Consider the following 13,101-nt stretch of genomic DNA (forward strand, 5'->3'; position numbering starts at 1 on the left):
GAGCCTGGAGTGGCAAAGCCAAGCTTATGACTGTTCAGAGCAGGAACAGTTAGGGACATGAGAGAAGGTAACAGCACCACGACAGAGAAGGAAGATAAGCGTTTTGGGTAGAGGTGGGGCGACCATGGGACATTCTATGAATAGGTCAGAAAGGATAAGCTCTGAAGCAAAGACCTATTGGCTTTTAGACTTAGGACATCTCTGTGACTTTCCAGAACACAAGAGACATGATGTGGGTCAAAAGGATGCCAGAAAAGAGAAAACTGAGATAGCTGATGCTGGCTGCCCTACCAAGAAGTTTGTCTGTGAACAAAGTGGGAGCAGAGATAGCTGACAGACAGCAGTGCCAAGAGCCGGGGACTGGCCTGAACAGGAAGAGGAATGAAAGACAGAAATGGACAGGGAGTGAAAAGGAGTTAAGGGTCTAGACGTCAGGATGGACAGGAAGAGCCAAGAGAGGCGGGGCTGGAGAGGTCATGAGGACACCAAGGTGTTTACGGTACTTGACAAGCCATCCTTGCAAGACAAGATAATCATCTCTATTTTACCCCATATGCTCTGGTTTTAGTTGAAAATTTAGTAGGGAAGTTAACCCCTAAAATAAAGTTCCTTTAAAAAAAACCAAAAGCAGAATAATGAAATAGCATCTAAATTCTGCTTTAGTCGGGTCGAAGTGGAACCATTATGAGTGGTGTAAGGGATTCCTCTAAGGATTAGACCTGGCTGGATCCCTGGAGCATGTTTCACAGTTGCATAAGCCTGTTGTCCTTGTGCCTGGGCGTGAACCTGAGGTTAGCAGGGCCAGCGATCAGAACGGGACAGTGGACGTGAAGTGGGAGAGAGGCCAGGACAGATGGGAGTTAGGGAGGAGGAGCTGGAACATGCATGTTTCTCACTGGAACTATTTCAATCTCCTGGCACCTGCAAGCCCGCAACTCCAATAATGGGATGTCTGTAGAGAACTAATGTGAGTCATCAGGAGCCACCACACACCTGCCCAAGAGTCCCCTGGACACCGAAGAAATTTTAGAGATTGTGGTCCTTCGTCCCCAGTTTTGAGAATCACAACTCCAAAGCAATGGTTCCCAAAGCAGTGCTCAGTAAGACCGCCTCAGCTGAATTACCTGGTAACATTTTTCAATGCAGGTGATTCAGTAGATCTGAATGGGTCTGAAAATCTGTCACAGCTCAATAGATACTACAGTGGGGCCTTGACTTACGAGTTTAATTCGTTCCGTGACGGAGCTCGTAACTCAAATTACTCATATGTCAAATCAACAGTGAACGAGTGAGACACGTGATGCTGGGCTGATGTTGTGGCATTCACTGTGACATTCGCTGCGCCAACTAGCAGTGGGGTATCTGAAGCTGGCTCATAACTCGAATTTTAGCTCGCAACTCAAAGCAAAAAATCGGCCGAGAGACGGCTCGTATCTCGAAAAACGCGTTAGTCAGGACACTCGTAAGTCAAGGCCCCACTGTATTTACAATGGTTCACACCCTTCTCTTCCCCCTTATAGCGGGTTGAATGGTGGCTCCCAAAAGACACGACCACATGTTAACCCCCAGAACCTTATTTAGGAAAGGGGTCTTTGCAGGTATAATTAAATTAAGTGTCTTGAAATGATGTCATCCTGAATTCTCCAGGGGTGCCTAAATCCAATGACAAGTGTCAGACACAGAGGAGAAGGCCATGTAAAGACAAGGCAGAGACTGGGGTTATGCAGCCACAAGCCAAGGAATGTCTGGAGCCACCAAAAGGTGAAAGGGGCAAGGAAGGACCCTCCTCTAGAGCCGTCAGAGGCTGTGAGGCCTTTGCAGACACCTTGGTTTCAGACTTCTGGCCTCCAGAACTATGAAACAATACATTTCTGTTGTTTTAAGCCATCAGATTTGTGCAATTTGTTGTGGCAGCCATGGGACACTAATATACACCTTCATGTCTCCTCATGATCCTGCAAATAAAAGTTAATGCCTGGTACAGTAGGGGTTCCCAGAACAGTGTTCCAACATCACAGACAGGCAGCAGCTCTGATGAGCTGGTGGATATGCCTCACCACTTGTTGAATAATTTGCAGAGCAGCATGAATAAAAGTATAAGCATGTTATTGAACACTGTGGAGGTAAACACCAGAAGAGCAATATAAAACAAAAATGGTTAAAAAAATGGTTAGGAGATTAGGCCAAGCAGGAAAGGAAATCTATCTTTTCATTTTCTTCTCCTCTGTACTGTTTGAAATTTTATTTTCCATGTGCATATTATTTTTAAATCACTAGAAATAAGAAAACACCAGGTAATTCTGATACTCAGACCTATTTGAGAATGCCTGCCCTAAAGAACAGATAAAAGATTTACAAGAGTCAACCCAAGGCAAGTGAGGAAACATCTAGTTCTGCAAGTTTTCAATCTAGATGATTCTGAGGGTCAAGGGAGAAAGGCCAGGTATCTGAATAACCAGAGGTTACCTGTTTCTAAGCTTCATTGCATTCAGAGCCTTTGTCACTTCTGAGATGGCCATATTTCAGCCAGGTCTGAGGTCTGTGTTGGGAGGACTATTCATCCATGGGTATAGACCAGGGGTGGGCAAACTTTTTGACTCATGGGCCACAATGGGTTCTTAAACTGGACCGGAGGGCCGGAACAAAAGCATGGATGGAGTGTTTGTGTGAACTAATATAAATTCAAAGTAAACATCATTACATAAAAGGGTACGGTCTTTTTTTTTTTTAGTTTTTTTCATTTCAAACAGGCCGGATCCGGCCCACGGGCCATAGTTTGCCCACGGCTGGTATAGACGCTACTTTGTATATCATATGTGCAGCACATTTGCCTAACTCCTGGGATATGATGAGGAGTGATTATCACATATCTAAAATCTCACTAATATTTATATGAAAAGAAAGTCACACCACAAAGGAGGGAAGTTCATGGTGCATTGTTGTCAGCCCCCACGACCACCAGTAAGGTTTGCCAAAAGTTCTGGTTGCAAAACATTGATTTTATAATAGCAATAAAGTTTACAAATGGCAAAAATATGAGCTTGTTTACCCCTGGGAGATTTTATCACTCATGCAAACTATTAGTCAAAGACAGAGGCTGTGATGTAAGTTACAAAACCTTTTATGAACCAGAAAGATCCCCCAAGAAGAGAGATTCAAGAGAAATGATTTTGCAAAATATCAGGATTTCTTAATCCTTCAATTAAAAAGCCAGACTCCATACTTGGAGCAAAGGTGAAGGTCAGTCAGGATTTTTGTAAAAAGGCCAAAATGGAGGGAGACAGGGTTTATTTTAAGGGCTCTCTTACAGTTGGCTGTGTTTGAATCAACAGAAACTTCCAGATTGTGGGATACCTGCAGCTTAATCCCAAATCTAACAAGCTGTCCTGAACCTACTGAGTCATACACTGCTGGAGGGTCCTTGAATTTTATTGCCTGAACAGAAGCTGTTCAGCAGGTTCTTCCAGGAAGCATGCTCATGGCTGTTTTTCAGGGTCATTTATGCATCTCTTTCATTGGCCTGCACTCAACACAAGGGCGACAGGGGTCCTCCATTTCTCACTCTTAGCCTGGTTCCTACCTGGTTACTAATCTCTCTAGTCTAACTGTGGCTGTTCATGAGAAGCTGAATGTACTTAGTATGAGGGAGATGAATCTGTTTGCCTTTTCTCTTAATATACCTGCTTCGATCTTCCATAAAATGCATTGTCCACATTCTAACTATAGGTTTTCTTCCCACATAATGTCATGCTGGAAATTCAAAAATAGCAATGATACAGCTAATTCTCCCGGTAGGAGCCATTGCCACGTTCTTTAGGCAGGACTAGAGGGTTGTCATAGATTCATAAACAAATTGAAGCGTGACCCTAAAACTCTAGTGATGGTAGTGAGATTTTTTGTTTTCTATCACCACTACCCCTTCCACTCTCTAAGCATTCATTTCTGCCTTTCTTCCCTTCCTCATACTAGGCCTCCCAAATTTTTAGCTATGTAATTTGAGTGTTCCTGACCCTTCCCTAGCTGGGACTAATTGGCCTTAATCACCTGTCTCTTCTGATTGGTCAAGAGGGGAGCACGTGACACAAGTTGGTCTAAGCAGAAGGAAGCTCTGATAGAGGAAAGCAAACGGATGTTTTCTCCTATAATGGCATGGCTCAGTGGTTGAGCATCTACCTATGAACCAGGGGGTCATGGCTTGATTCCCGGTCAGGGCACATGCCTGGGTTGCAGGCTAAATCCCCTTTGTGGGGTGTGCAGGAGGCAGCTGGTCAATGATTCTCTCTCATCATTGATGCTTCTATCTCTCTCTCCCTCTCTCTTCCTCTCTGAAACCAATAAAAATACATTTAAAAAAAGAATTAAGACCTATCTAACTCCAGTAGTTTCTGCCAATCATTCTGCAACAATAGGAGAAACTGATACAGTGCAAGGCAGAGCAGAGAGAAGAAAAGCTGGATGACACTGGTGACATGGTTGAGCTTTTCGACTAATTCTTGCATAAAGCTTTCCATACCTCTGGATTCTCTGCCAATAAGTTTCTTTTGATTATTTTAACCAATTTGAGTTAAGTTTCTCTTACATACAACTAAAAGCTAACTAATACAGTGACCAACACAAAAGTGTCATCCCCTTTCATGCAAATCCCTGGATTTCATCTCCAAGAGGAAGACTGAAATGTTGGGGCCACCCCTAAATGACCCTCATTTCTAGGAAATTTAAAACACGTCCAAGACTCTCTCCCTTGCCTCTGCCTACAGAGGTGGCAGCCATCTCCTACTCAGCTCCATAGCTGCCCTCAGACCCCTCATGAAACTCAACATTATCAAAAAGAGGAGCAGGAAGTTCACCCAGCACCAGTCAGACCCACATGTCAAAATTAAGCGGAACTGGCAGAAACCCAGAGGCATTGACAACAAGGTATGCAGGAGATTCAAGGGCCAGATCTTGATTCCCAACATGGGATATGGGAGCAACAAGAAAACAAAACACAGGCTGCCCAGTGGCTTTTGAAAGTTCCCGGTCCATAATGTCAAAGTGCTTGAAGTGCTGCTGCTGTGCAACAGATCTCACTGTGCTGAGGTTGCTCACAACATCTCCTCAAAGAACCCCAAAGCCATTGTGGAAAAAGCAGCCCAGCTGGCCATCAGAGTCACCCATCCCAATGCCAGGCTGTGCAGTGAAGAAAATGAATAGACAGATTGTGTGCACATTGTATCTATATTAATAAAACCATAAAATTCTGCCATCTGGCATTTCAAACAAAAACACAAAACAAAACAAGAAAAACAAAACACTTCCAGAAATCTATGCACAGAATTTTAGGTTGGGATTTGAGTTTTAGAGGAATCTGCCATCTCCAAGATTCCTTGGTATTTACTGAACAAGGCTCCAACCATCTGGAGGGGAGACAGCCCAGGACACCCTCCCTTCTCTAGGATCATTGGGTGTAAGGATGAAATCTGACCACTGTCCAAGAAAAGTCATGGTCACACCAGGGTTTGGGCAGAATTAGGGCAACTTCCTCTACAACCACTCATCTCCTTGCATTTGCTCTTCTGCTTCCCAGAGGCATTGAGTGATTATTTACAAATCGGCGGGATAAAACAATTCATGATAGAGAGTTCCTTAGCTTTACCACTAAGAGTTCTGTGAGAAGAAGAACCACAGAGGGATCCAAGAAAACATTACTACAGGGTCAGTCTGTGAACACAAGGTACTTCAAAATCTTTTCGATGGGTGTTGAGTATATGGTTCAATAATACATTTACCTATTTATACCTTACCTCCAAAAATTACTTGAAGTGGCATTAAAAATACATAGGATAGATAGGATTAAGTAAATAGATGGAGCCAAACAATATAAAAGTAAAGATAGGAAAATAAAATAAACATAAGGTATATAAACTATTTTATAATATTTATGCAGTTGATATTGATGGACAACATATTTGTCTCTGACCTCTCAAATTAGCCAAAGCAAAGAAGGAAACATACCTCTAAAGATTCACAAAGTCCAATAGATTTTTTTTAAAGAAAGAAAAGAAAGGAAACAAGCAAAAGTAGTTGCACAGGAAAGAAGTTTTCCTGAAAAAATTCTCTCTTACATGAATTTATGGAAGGGACATGGTGCTACAGAAAATCTCCAGGAACAAATTTTGGAAAACATGTCAACATTGCTGATAGGATAACCTCACAGCACTTTAGCAAGCTCGGTTCTAAGGGACAAATCAAATGCTCTCTGGTCAGGGTACATGGCTCTTTAATTATCTGCCTTGGTCCAATCAGACAATTCCCAGTGGTTACTTAAATGTCGGGACCTCAAGCTACCCATTGGCGTCTTGTATCCACGTGGAGGAGCCACTTACGAGGAGAGCAAACCTGAGGGATGGAGAGAAGCACAGATGGATTTGATCGTCTGGCACCTGGACTGTTCAGTACCAGCAGCTCATAAATCCCCTTTCTGCTTGAGCAGTCAGAGTTGGGCTCTCTCCACCCTATTGCATTCCCATACCGTAGCAGCATGATGCACATATTCATAAAAAACAATGGCTAATCTAAGAAGAAAGAGACAAAGGGCAGCACATACTTTTCCTAGAGGAAAGAGAGGACAGGGATGTGCTGATTCTAGTACCTACCACTCCCTCCACACACTATGACCAAGTAGTAAAAGGGCAACAAGATGTACAGTTGCACATCCCTTCACATCTCTGGTTATTGTATGAAAAGAATTGCTTCTGTTTCTGTATCTAATGCTACTCAAATTGTGAGTCAGTGAAATGATCCTCTATGAATGGACCCTATATATGAACTGAATAAACATCATTTGAGTAACCAAGTGTTGGAAACCAGGCAGTGTGTCGGAGTATGAGATAGGTTCCTGTCTAAAAACTCATTTTTTTGTGACTGCTTTGCCCCCCTGCAGCAGGACTGGCTTGATCCAGGTAATCTATATTTATCAATAGAGGACTAATATTGTAAAAATAAGGCAATTACACTCCAGCGACAGTTAAATATTATGTCACTATATGAAGCAAATGGCATTGTTAGTCATTTCTTCAGATATGATTTGCTTTATAAAAGCTGCATTTCAAGGCATTGGAACTCAGCAGGAATTCTTTGTCAACAATCTGCCATTTCTAGCTAAATTAAGTAATCATCTGGCTACTATATTTAGAAAGCATGCGCAGGCTACAAATGCAGAGAGTTCTAAATGATGCGTTTATCTTCAGGAGACACCATTACATAGGAGTAGAGGAACAACTGCTTTTAAGAGAAAATGGGCTTTCTATTAGAACCACTGAACAAAAAGAGAACTATGAAGAAGTTTCATATACCACCCAGAAGATTCAGGTGTGATTAGCTTGCCTATGAAAACAATGAAGATTTTTTTACAGTTTTTCTTAAAGAGGGCTCTGTAATTAAATATTTTTTTCCTCCCCACCTTTGCCCTACGCAAAAGTTTTTCATGAGCCCTTCTCAGATTCCTTCAGAACCCCTCCTTCTACAGAAGGTACTCTGTGCTCACAGATCAGGGATTCATTATTTTAAACTATTTCTGTGACTTTGGAAACAATGGTGACAGCCCCTGTTTATTATGCACTTACTATGTCCTAGTTCATATACATTTTTTTCATTTAGTAAATAAGATCAAATTATATAGGCAAATGTGCGTCTGTGTGAACAGTGCCCATTGTGTGTAGAATATGTGTACAAGATATACCAGTATATTTTATCCCTGGTTTATAAATAAGAAAATCAATGCTCAGAGATATGAAAAATTGCCAAATATCTCACAGAAGGTAAGAGACATAGCTGGTCTGGCTACTTCTGAAGCCACTCTACCATGGAAAAGACCACAGGACCGTGATGGTTATAAGCAGCCCTTGCAGGAAGGAGTGAGTAAGGTGTCAGGCAGCCAGGGATGCACCTGAACACACGGCTCACCAGGTTTATCCATCACACTTCCAGGCTTTCTTTTCTACCTGAGAAAAATAAATAGAGAAGCCGGGGGGAGAGGGGTTCTCCTGTCTGGAATTCATTGAGCTCCTTTCACCTAAGAGTTCATAATTTTAATCAAATTTGGATTTTAAGCTATTATTTATTCAAATAAATTATTGTTCTTTTTTCTCTCCTCTTCTTTCCATAAGTCATTGCTGCTCTGTCTGCTTTTTAGTGATTTTTCTCTACATATTCATTTTGTATCGAATCTATTCCCGTGTCTTCATGTTCACTGATCTCTTCTCTTTCAGTGCCTAATCTGTTAATTCCACTAAATTTTTCTTTTCAGATATTGTATTTTTTATTTCTAGAAGCTTCATTTGGTTCATTTTACCTTTCACTTTTCTCCTCATGCTTTTCTTAACTGCTGTAAGTTATGTATGTACCAGTAGAATAGCTGTTTTAACATCCTTTTCTGCTAATTCTATCTATAGAACTAGCCTATTATCTGTTGACACCTTTTTTTTCTCCTGGTTATGGCATACATTTCCTGCTTTGTGGCATGTCTGAGGACTTTTAAAATTGGATTATGGACATTATGCATATTATGTGGTTGAATGTCTGGATTTCTGTTTATTTTCTTTTAAAGAGCACCAGGCTTTGTTTGGGCAAGCAATTACTTGCTTTTTAGCTTGATTTCTTTCTAGACCTGTTTTCTTAGCTTTTCTGTAGTTTTATTCCAGAGGATGTTCAGCCTTACTATTAGGGCATGACCCTCTATGATCTCCCCTGAACATCCTGGGTAACCAATGAGGACTCTCCACTCAGGCTGCTCAGAGTTTAAACATCTCCCTGCCCTTGTGAATCTACATGGTCCTGATTGTGTTTTTCCCTTGCCTCACGGGATTTTACCCCTTGCATGCATAACCTAATAATCAGCAGAGACTCAAGGGGTCCTCCATGGAGATTTATGTAGCTCTATTTCTACATAATACCCTTTTCTTCAGAATGATGACCTGCGACTTCTAAGCTCCTCAGCATCCCTGATCTGCTTTTCCTCAGTTCGACAAGCCTATGTGTTCTGCACAGGGTTCCCTGTCCTACACTTTGGTCTGGAAATAGCCTCCAAGTATAAACCAGAGTGATAGTTGGGTTCATCTTGTTTGATTCTCATCTTTCAGGAACGTAGCCCTGAGCTGCCTCTGTCTAATGTCTGAAAATGGTTGTTTCATAGAATTTGTCCAGTTTTCTACTTGTTTATGGTGGAAAAGTAAGCCTGGTCGTGGTATCTCTATCCTAGAAAGAAGCAGAAGGTCAAGGAATTTTTTTTTAATTTGAAAGTTTCACAACATTTCCCACATTTATTTGACCATGCAACTTTCCTTGCAGAACACCTATTAATATCTTTAGAACTTCCTTGGGATACATTTTGGAAAACTTTGCCTTAAGGAACATGATCCTTAGAGTAGGTATATGTGTAGGTAGAGGGTGAGAGAGGATGACTCTATGGGCTTAGCACATTCTTAATACAGTTCCTTTTCTCCAAAGGGCTCATCTTTCAGTAAGCTTGATTTGGTCTAATCTTTAGATTTATGATTATTTAATTTTCTGAATTATGCTTTGGTACTACTCATTGCTATGTATCCCATATTTATTAAATAATTTAATTGTCAGGGGAAATAGTACTGCTATTCCCAATATATAAGCCCAACATTAATATAATGAATCTATTCCTCTTTCATGCTCTCAACCTCCAATTGCTTGACTAGCAAAAAGTTCGTAGTCTTTAGGGTTTCTTCTCCACAGAAATGTTAAAGAGTACATAGGATGCTTGTGTAGGTGACCCACATGTCCCCAGACTCACCAGTTGACAGGTCACACTATTTCCCCTGGGGGTGGAATGTGGAAGATTGTGTCATATGTCATCACAGTTACTACCTTCAGCTCCAGGGACCTGCAGTCTCCATGACACCCAGGGTTCCTTACGGGGCTGCAGGGTGGTTTCAGACCTCAGATCATGTCACACTGCCTTCCTTTGGTCACTGTTTTAACACTGCATTAACAACAAGTTTTAAGCAAGAAAATACAATTCAGAAACAATAAAAGAGTTCTTTGAGGTTTCAGGCAGAATCTCCAGATATAGACAAGGACACAGCTGTAACATGATGCGGTTCAATTTAATTAATATTTATTAAGCATGCAGCATGTACAAGATAAAATATCTTTAAGAAGTCTTCTCTGCCGCTGGTCTCCTTCAGTTCCATGAGAACCAAGAGGGTGCAGTTGGGACAGCATCTCATGGAATACTTTTGCCATCCCTAGCCAGAAACTCTATTTTTTTAGGAAAGTTTTTATTTCTGGGACTTATTAAATGATACTATGCCTTGTAGAAAGTTTGAGGGTAGGATCTGTTCAAAATACCAAATATTAACACATGAATGAACTTGTCAAGCTAAAGTCACTGCAGCTGCAATGTGACTGTTAAGAGGAGATGAAAAAGGAAGCAGAGGAAAGAGCAAAACAATGTAGTAAGTTAACAAGTTCAGGTCAACTAAATGACTGAAAAACACAGTGACTTAGGAGGAATGTCAGACAATGAAATGAAACTCAGGGTTCACTTAAACATATGTGTGTGCGTGTGCATGTGCCTGTGAAAATACAAAGCTGAAGTCATCTGAGTATTTCCATGAGAAAAATAAAAGCAGATAAAATAAAAAAATAACACTTCTTCATTTCACTGATAGCTATATGTTACACAATTTTTTTCTTAAGTAGAAAAATATTATCTGTGGTTTTAGGTAGAATGAACCACTTGCAGACATAAGTAGTTCAGAAAATATCTATAAACTCTTCATGAATCCCTAATCTCTCATATATATTTCTATAAGCCTAGTTTTATCAAATATAAGTACCTAGAACCTAGTAAGCACTTCATAAATATCTGTTGAATGTATGAATATATATTCCTGACAACAATAATATACTATACTGTATAGCTAAAAATCCAATCCATTTAATCTCTCTTTCTCAGTTACATAGATGTAATATGTTTGAGGCTTAGAATGCTTATACTATGTGATAGTACCACTTTTTAAAGAAAATCTGAAAGAATCAATTACTTATGCTTCAAAATAGAAGTATAATAGCCCTGGCCTGTTTTGCTCAGTGGTTAGATGTCGGCCCACAGGCCGAAGGATCTCAGGTTCAATTCCTGGTCAGGGGCATGTACTCATCTGCAGGCTCTCAATCCCTGGCCCCCACGTCGAGCATGTGTGGGAACCAACCAACTGCAATGTCTCTCTCACATCGATGTTTCTCTCTCTTCCCTTCCTCCATCCCTACCACTCTCTCTAAAAATCAATGGGAAAAATACCTTTGGGTGAAGATTAACAACAACAACAAAAAAGTATCATAGGATTTACTGGGGGTTAATGAGTGTGCATAATATATTGTTTCTTATATTTAACCCTGACTCTGCTGAAAACACTGTTTTCTGCTTACACAGGTACATGTGAGTGAGACCACATGTCTGACATGTGGGACTCATGTGTCAACCATCCTTTGGTTTGGAACTGTAGCTGCTTGTAACAGAACCTGTTATTTGTGTTTTTGCCTCACAACATTGGGGACTACCTCGTGCCTTTGTTCAGTGTTTGTCACCTCATCTCTAGTTAGCACTCATTATACTGCCTTCTTTTACTTTTTCTTTTACCGCTTCCAAAATTCGCTATTTAATAGCTAAACTGCCTAGCTCAAACAGGAATGCCTCAGTAGGAATGTGCTCAGCAAACCTGCCCACCTAACCCACACTGCCCTGTCGAATGGTGAGGTGACTGTGTGTGCCTCTGCGTTCACACCTTCCTCAGATGTGTCTCAAGTGAAGGTGTGACCTCGCCCCCCACTACACACATTTACTTCTATCAGTCACAGACCTAGCTGCTCACCTGCCTTATCTGTCAACAGCAATGAGTTACACTGTATGCCTGGTGTTGAAACTGCCATAGAAGCCAATTCCAGAAGCCAGCACTAACCTTGGAGGGGAGTGTCCTATCCGTATTGGAGGAGATGACTCAGTATTTCTGATAAGATATTGATTACTTATAAGGTTGTTTCAGGGTAACTGATACCAATGATCCTCACACTGCTTAAGAATCACCTGGGTGCTTGTTAGTAAGGCCAATCCGGGGATCCCATTCTCAGAGTTACCAGTTCACAGGCCTTCAGGTGTCCCGGGAATTTGTATTTTAACAAACACTTCCAGGATGCGGGTGGTGCCTGGGTTGCACTTTGAGACATGCTGATCTCTACAACCTCAGATGTTAACACGGAAGTGCACCATTGGGTCACATCTGTAGATTTTACTTTTCAGAAGTGCCGTCTGTATTTTGCAAATAGGTAAATGAGGTATTGCACTCTGACTTTCATCAACAGATATCACTGATTGCGTTAAGCATCACTTCCATTTCACTAGCTGACAAAGTTGAGTCTAGCTTAACTTTGAAATACTGTATCCTAAAGAGGATCACCAGCACTTTTACGTGATGGTTTGACCTTGATAAAGTAGCACAGCACAGACATTGTGACCTACAATAAGAGGACCTGTTCCCGCAAAGTCCAGAGACACCTGAGCAGAGAAAGAAATGGATTTTTTTTCTCGGTCTCAACCAAATCCGAAAATTGTCTCATTTTATTTATAACTAACACATAACCATCAAAGCTTCATCAAATTTGTCAAATATTAGCCAAAGATACACTTGACCTGGAGTGAAGTATCAGGAATTTTTAAACATTTAACTCCTACCGTGTATTAGTATGAAACCAAGTTGAGCAGAACCCATTAATGTCACAGTGATCGGTTACCAATGGAAATAAATAATTCATGATGAAGGGAATTAGTCTAATTAGCAGGCAGTTTGAGTCCTTTGATAAAACCCAGCTCTAATTCCGTGAAGGGCAGGAAGTGCTGTAATCAGTCAGCCCTGAAAAGATTAGCATCTATTATGAATGAGGTTCAACACCCTAGCGAAGTCATGTGTGTCCTGGAGACAAACTTAATATGTTCCAGAATGGGACACAGTTTGTCTCACCAACACATCACGATTCCTACCAGGCTATTGTATGTAATAACAAGCAAAGATCAGCGCCCCATCCTGTCACTCGCTC

At 41.1% G+C, this 13,101-nt stretch overlaps 1 pseudogene; it reads left to right on the plus strand.

The window, feature by feature from the left end:
• The first annotated feature begins 436 nt into the window (after nucleotides 1-436).
• LOC139015479 (large ribosomal subunit protein eL32-like) lies at nucleotides 437-5,193 on the plus strand (annotated as a pseudogene).
• The last annotated feature ends 7,908 nt before the right edge of the window (nucleotides 5,194-13,101 follow it).

Source organism: Myotis yumanensis, unplaced genomic scaffold (assembly GCF_028538775.1).
Source record: "Myotis yumanensis isolate MYYU_CA2020_CCGP unplaced genomic scaffold, mMyoYum1.0.hap1 SCAF_8, whole genome shotgun sequence".
In the NCBI taxonomy this organism is placed as follows: domain Eukaryota; kingdom Metazoa; phylum Chordata; class Mammalia; order Chiroptera; family Vespertilionidae; genus Myotis; species Myotis yumanensis.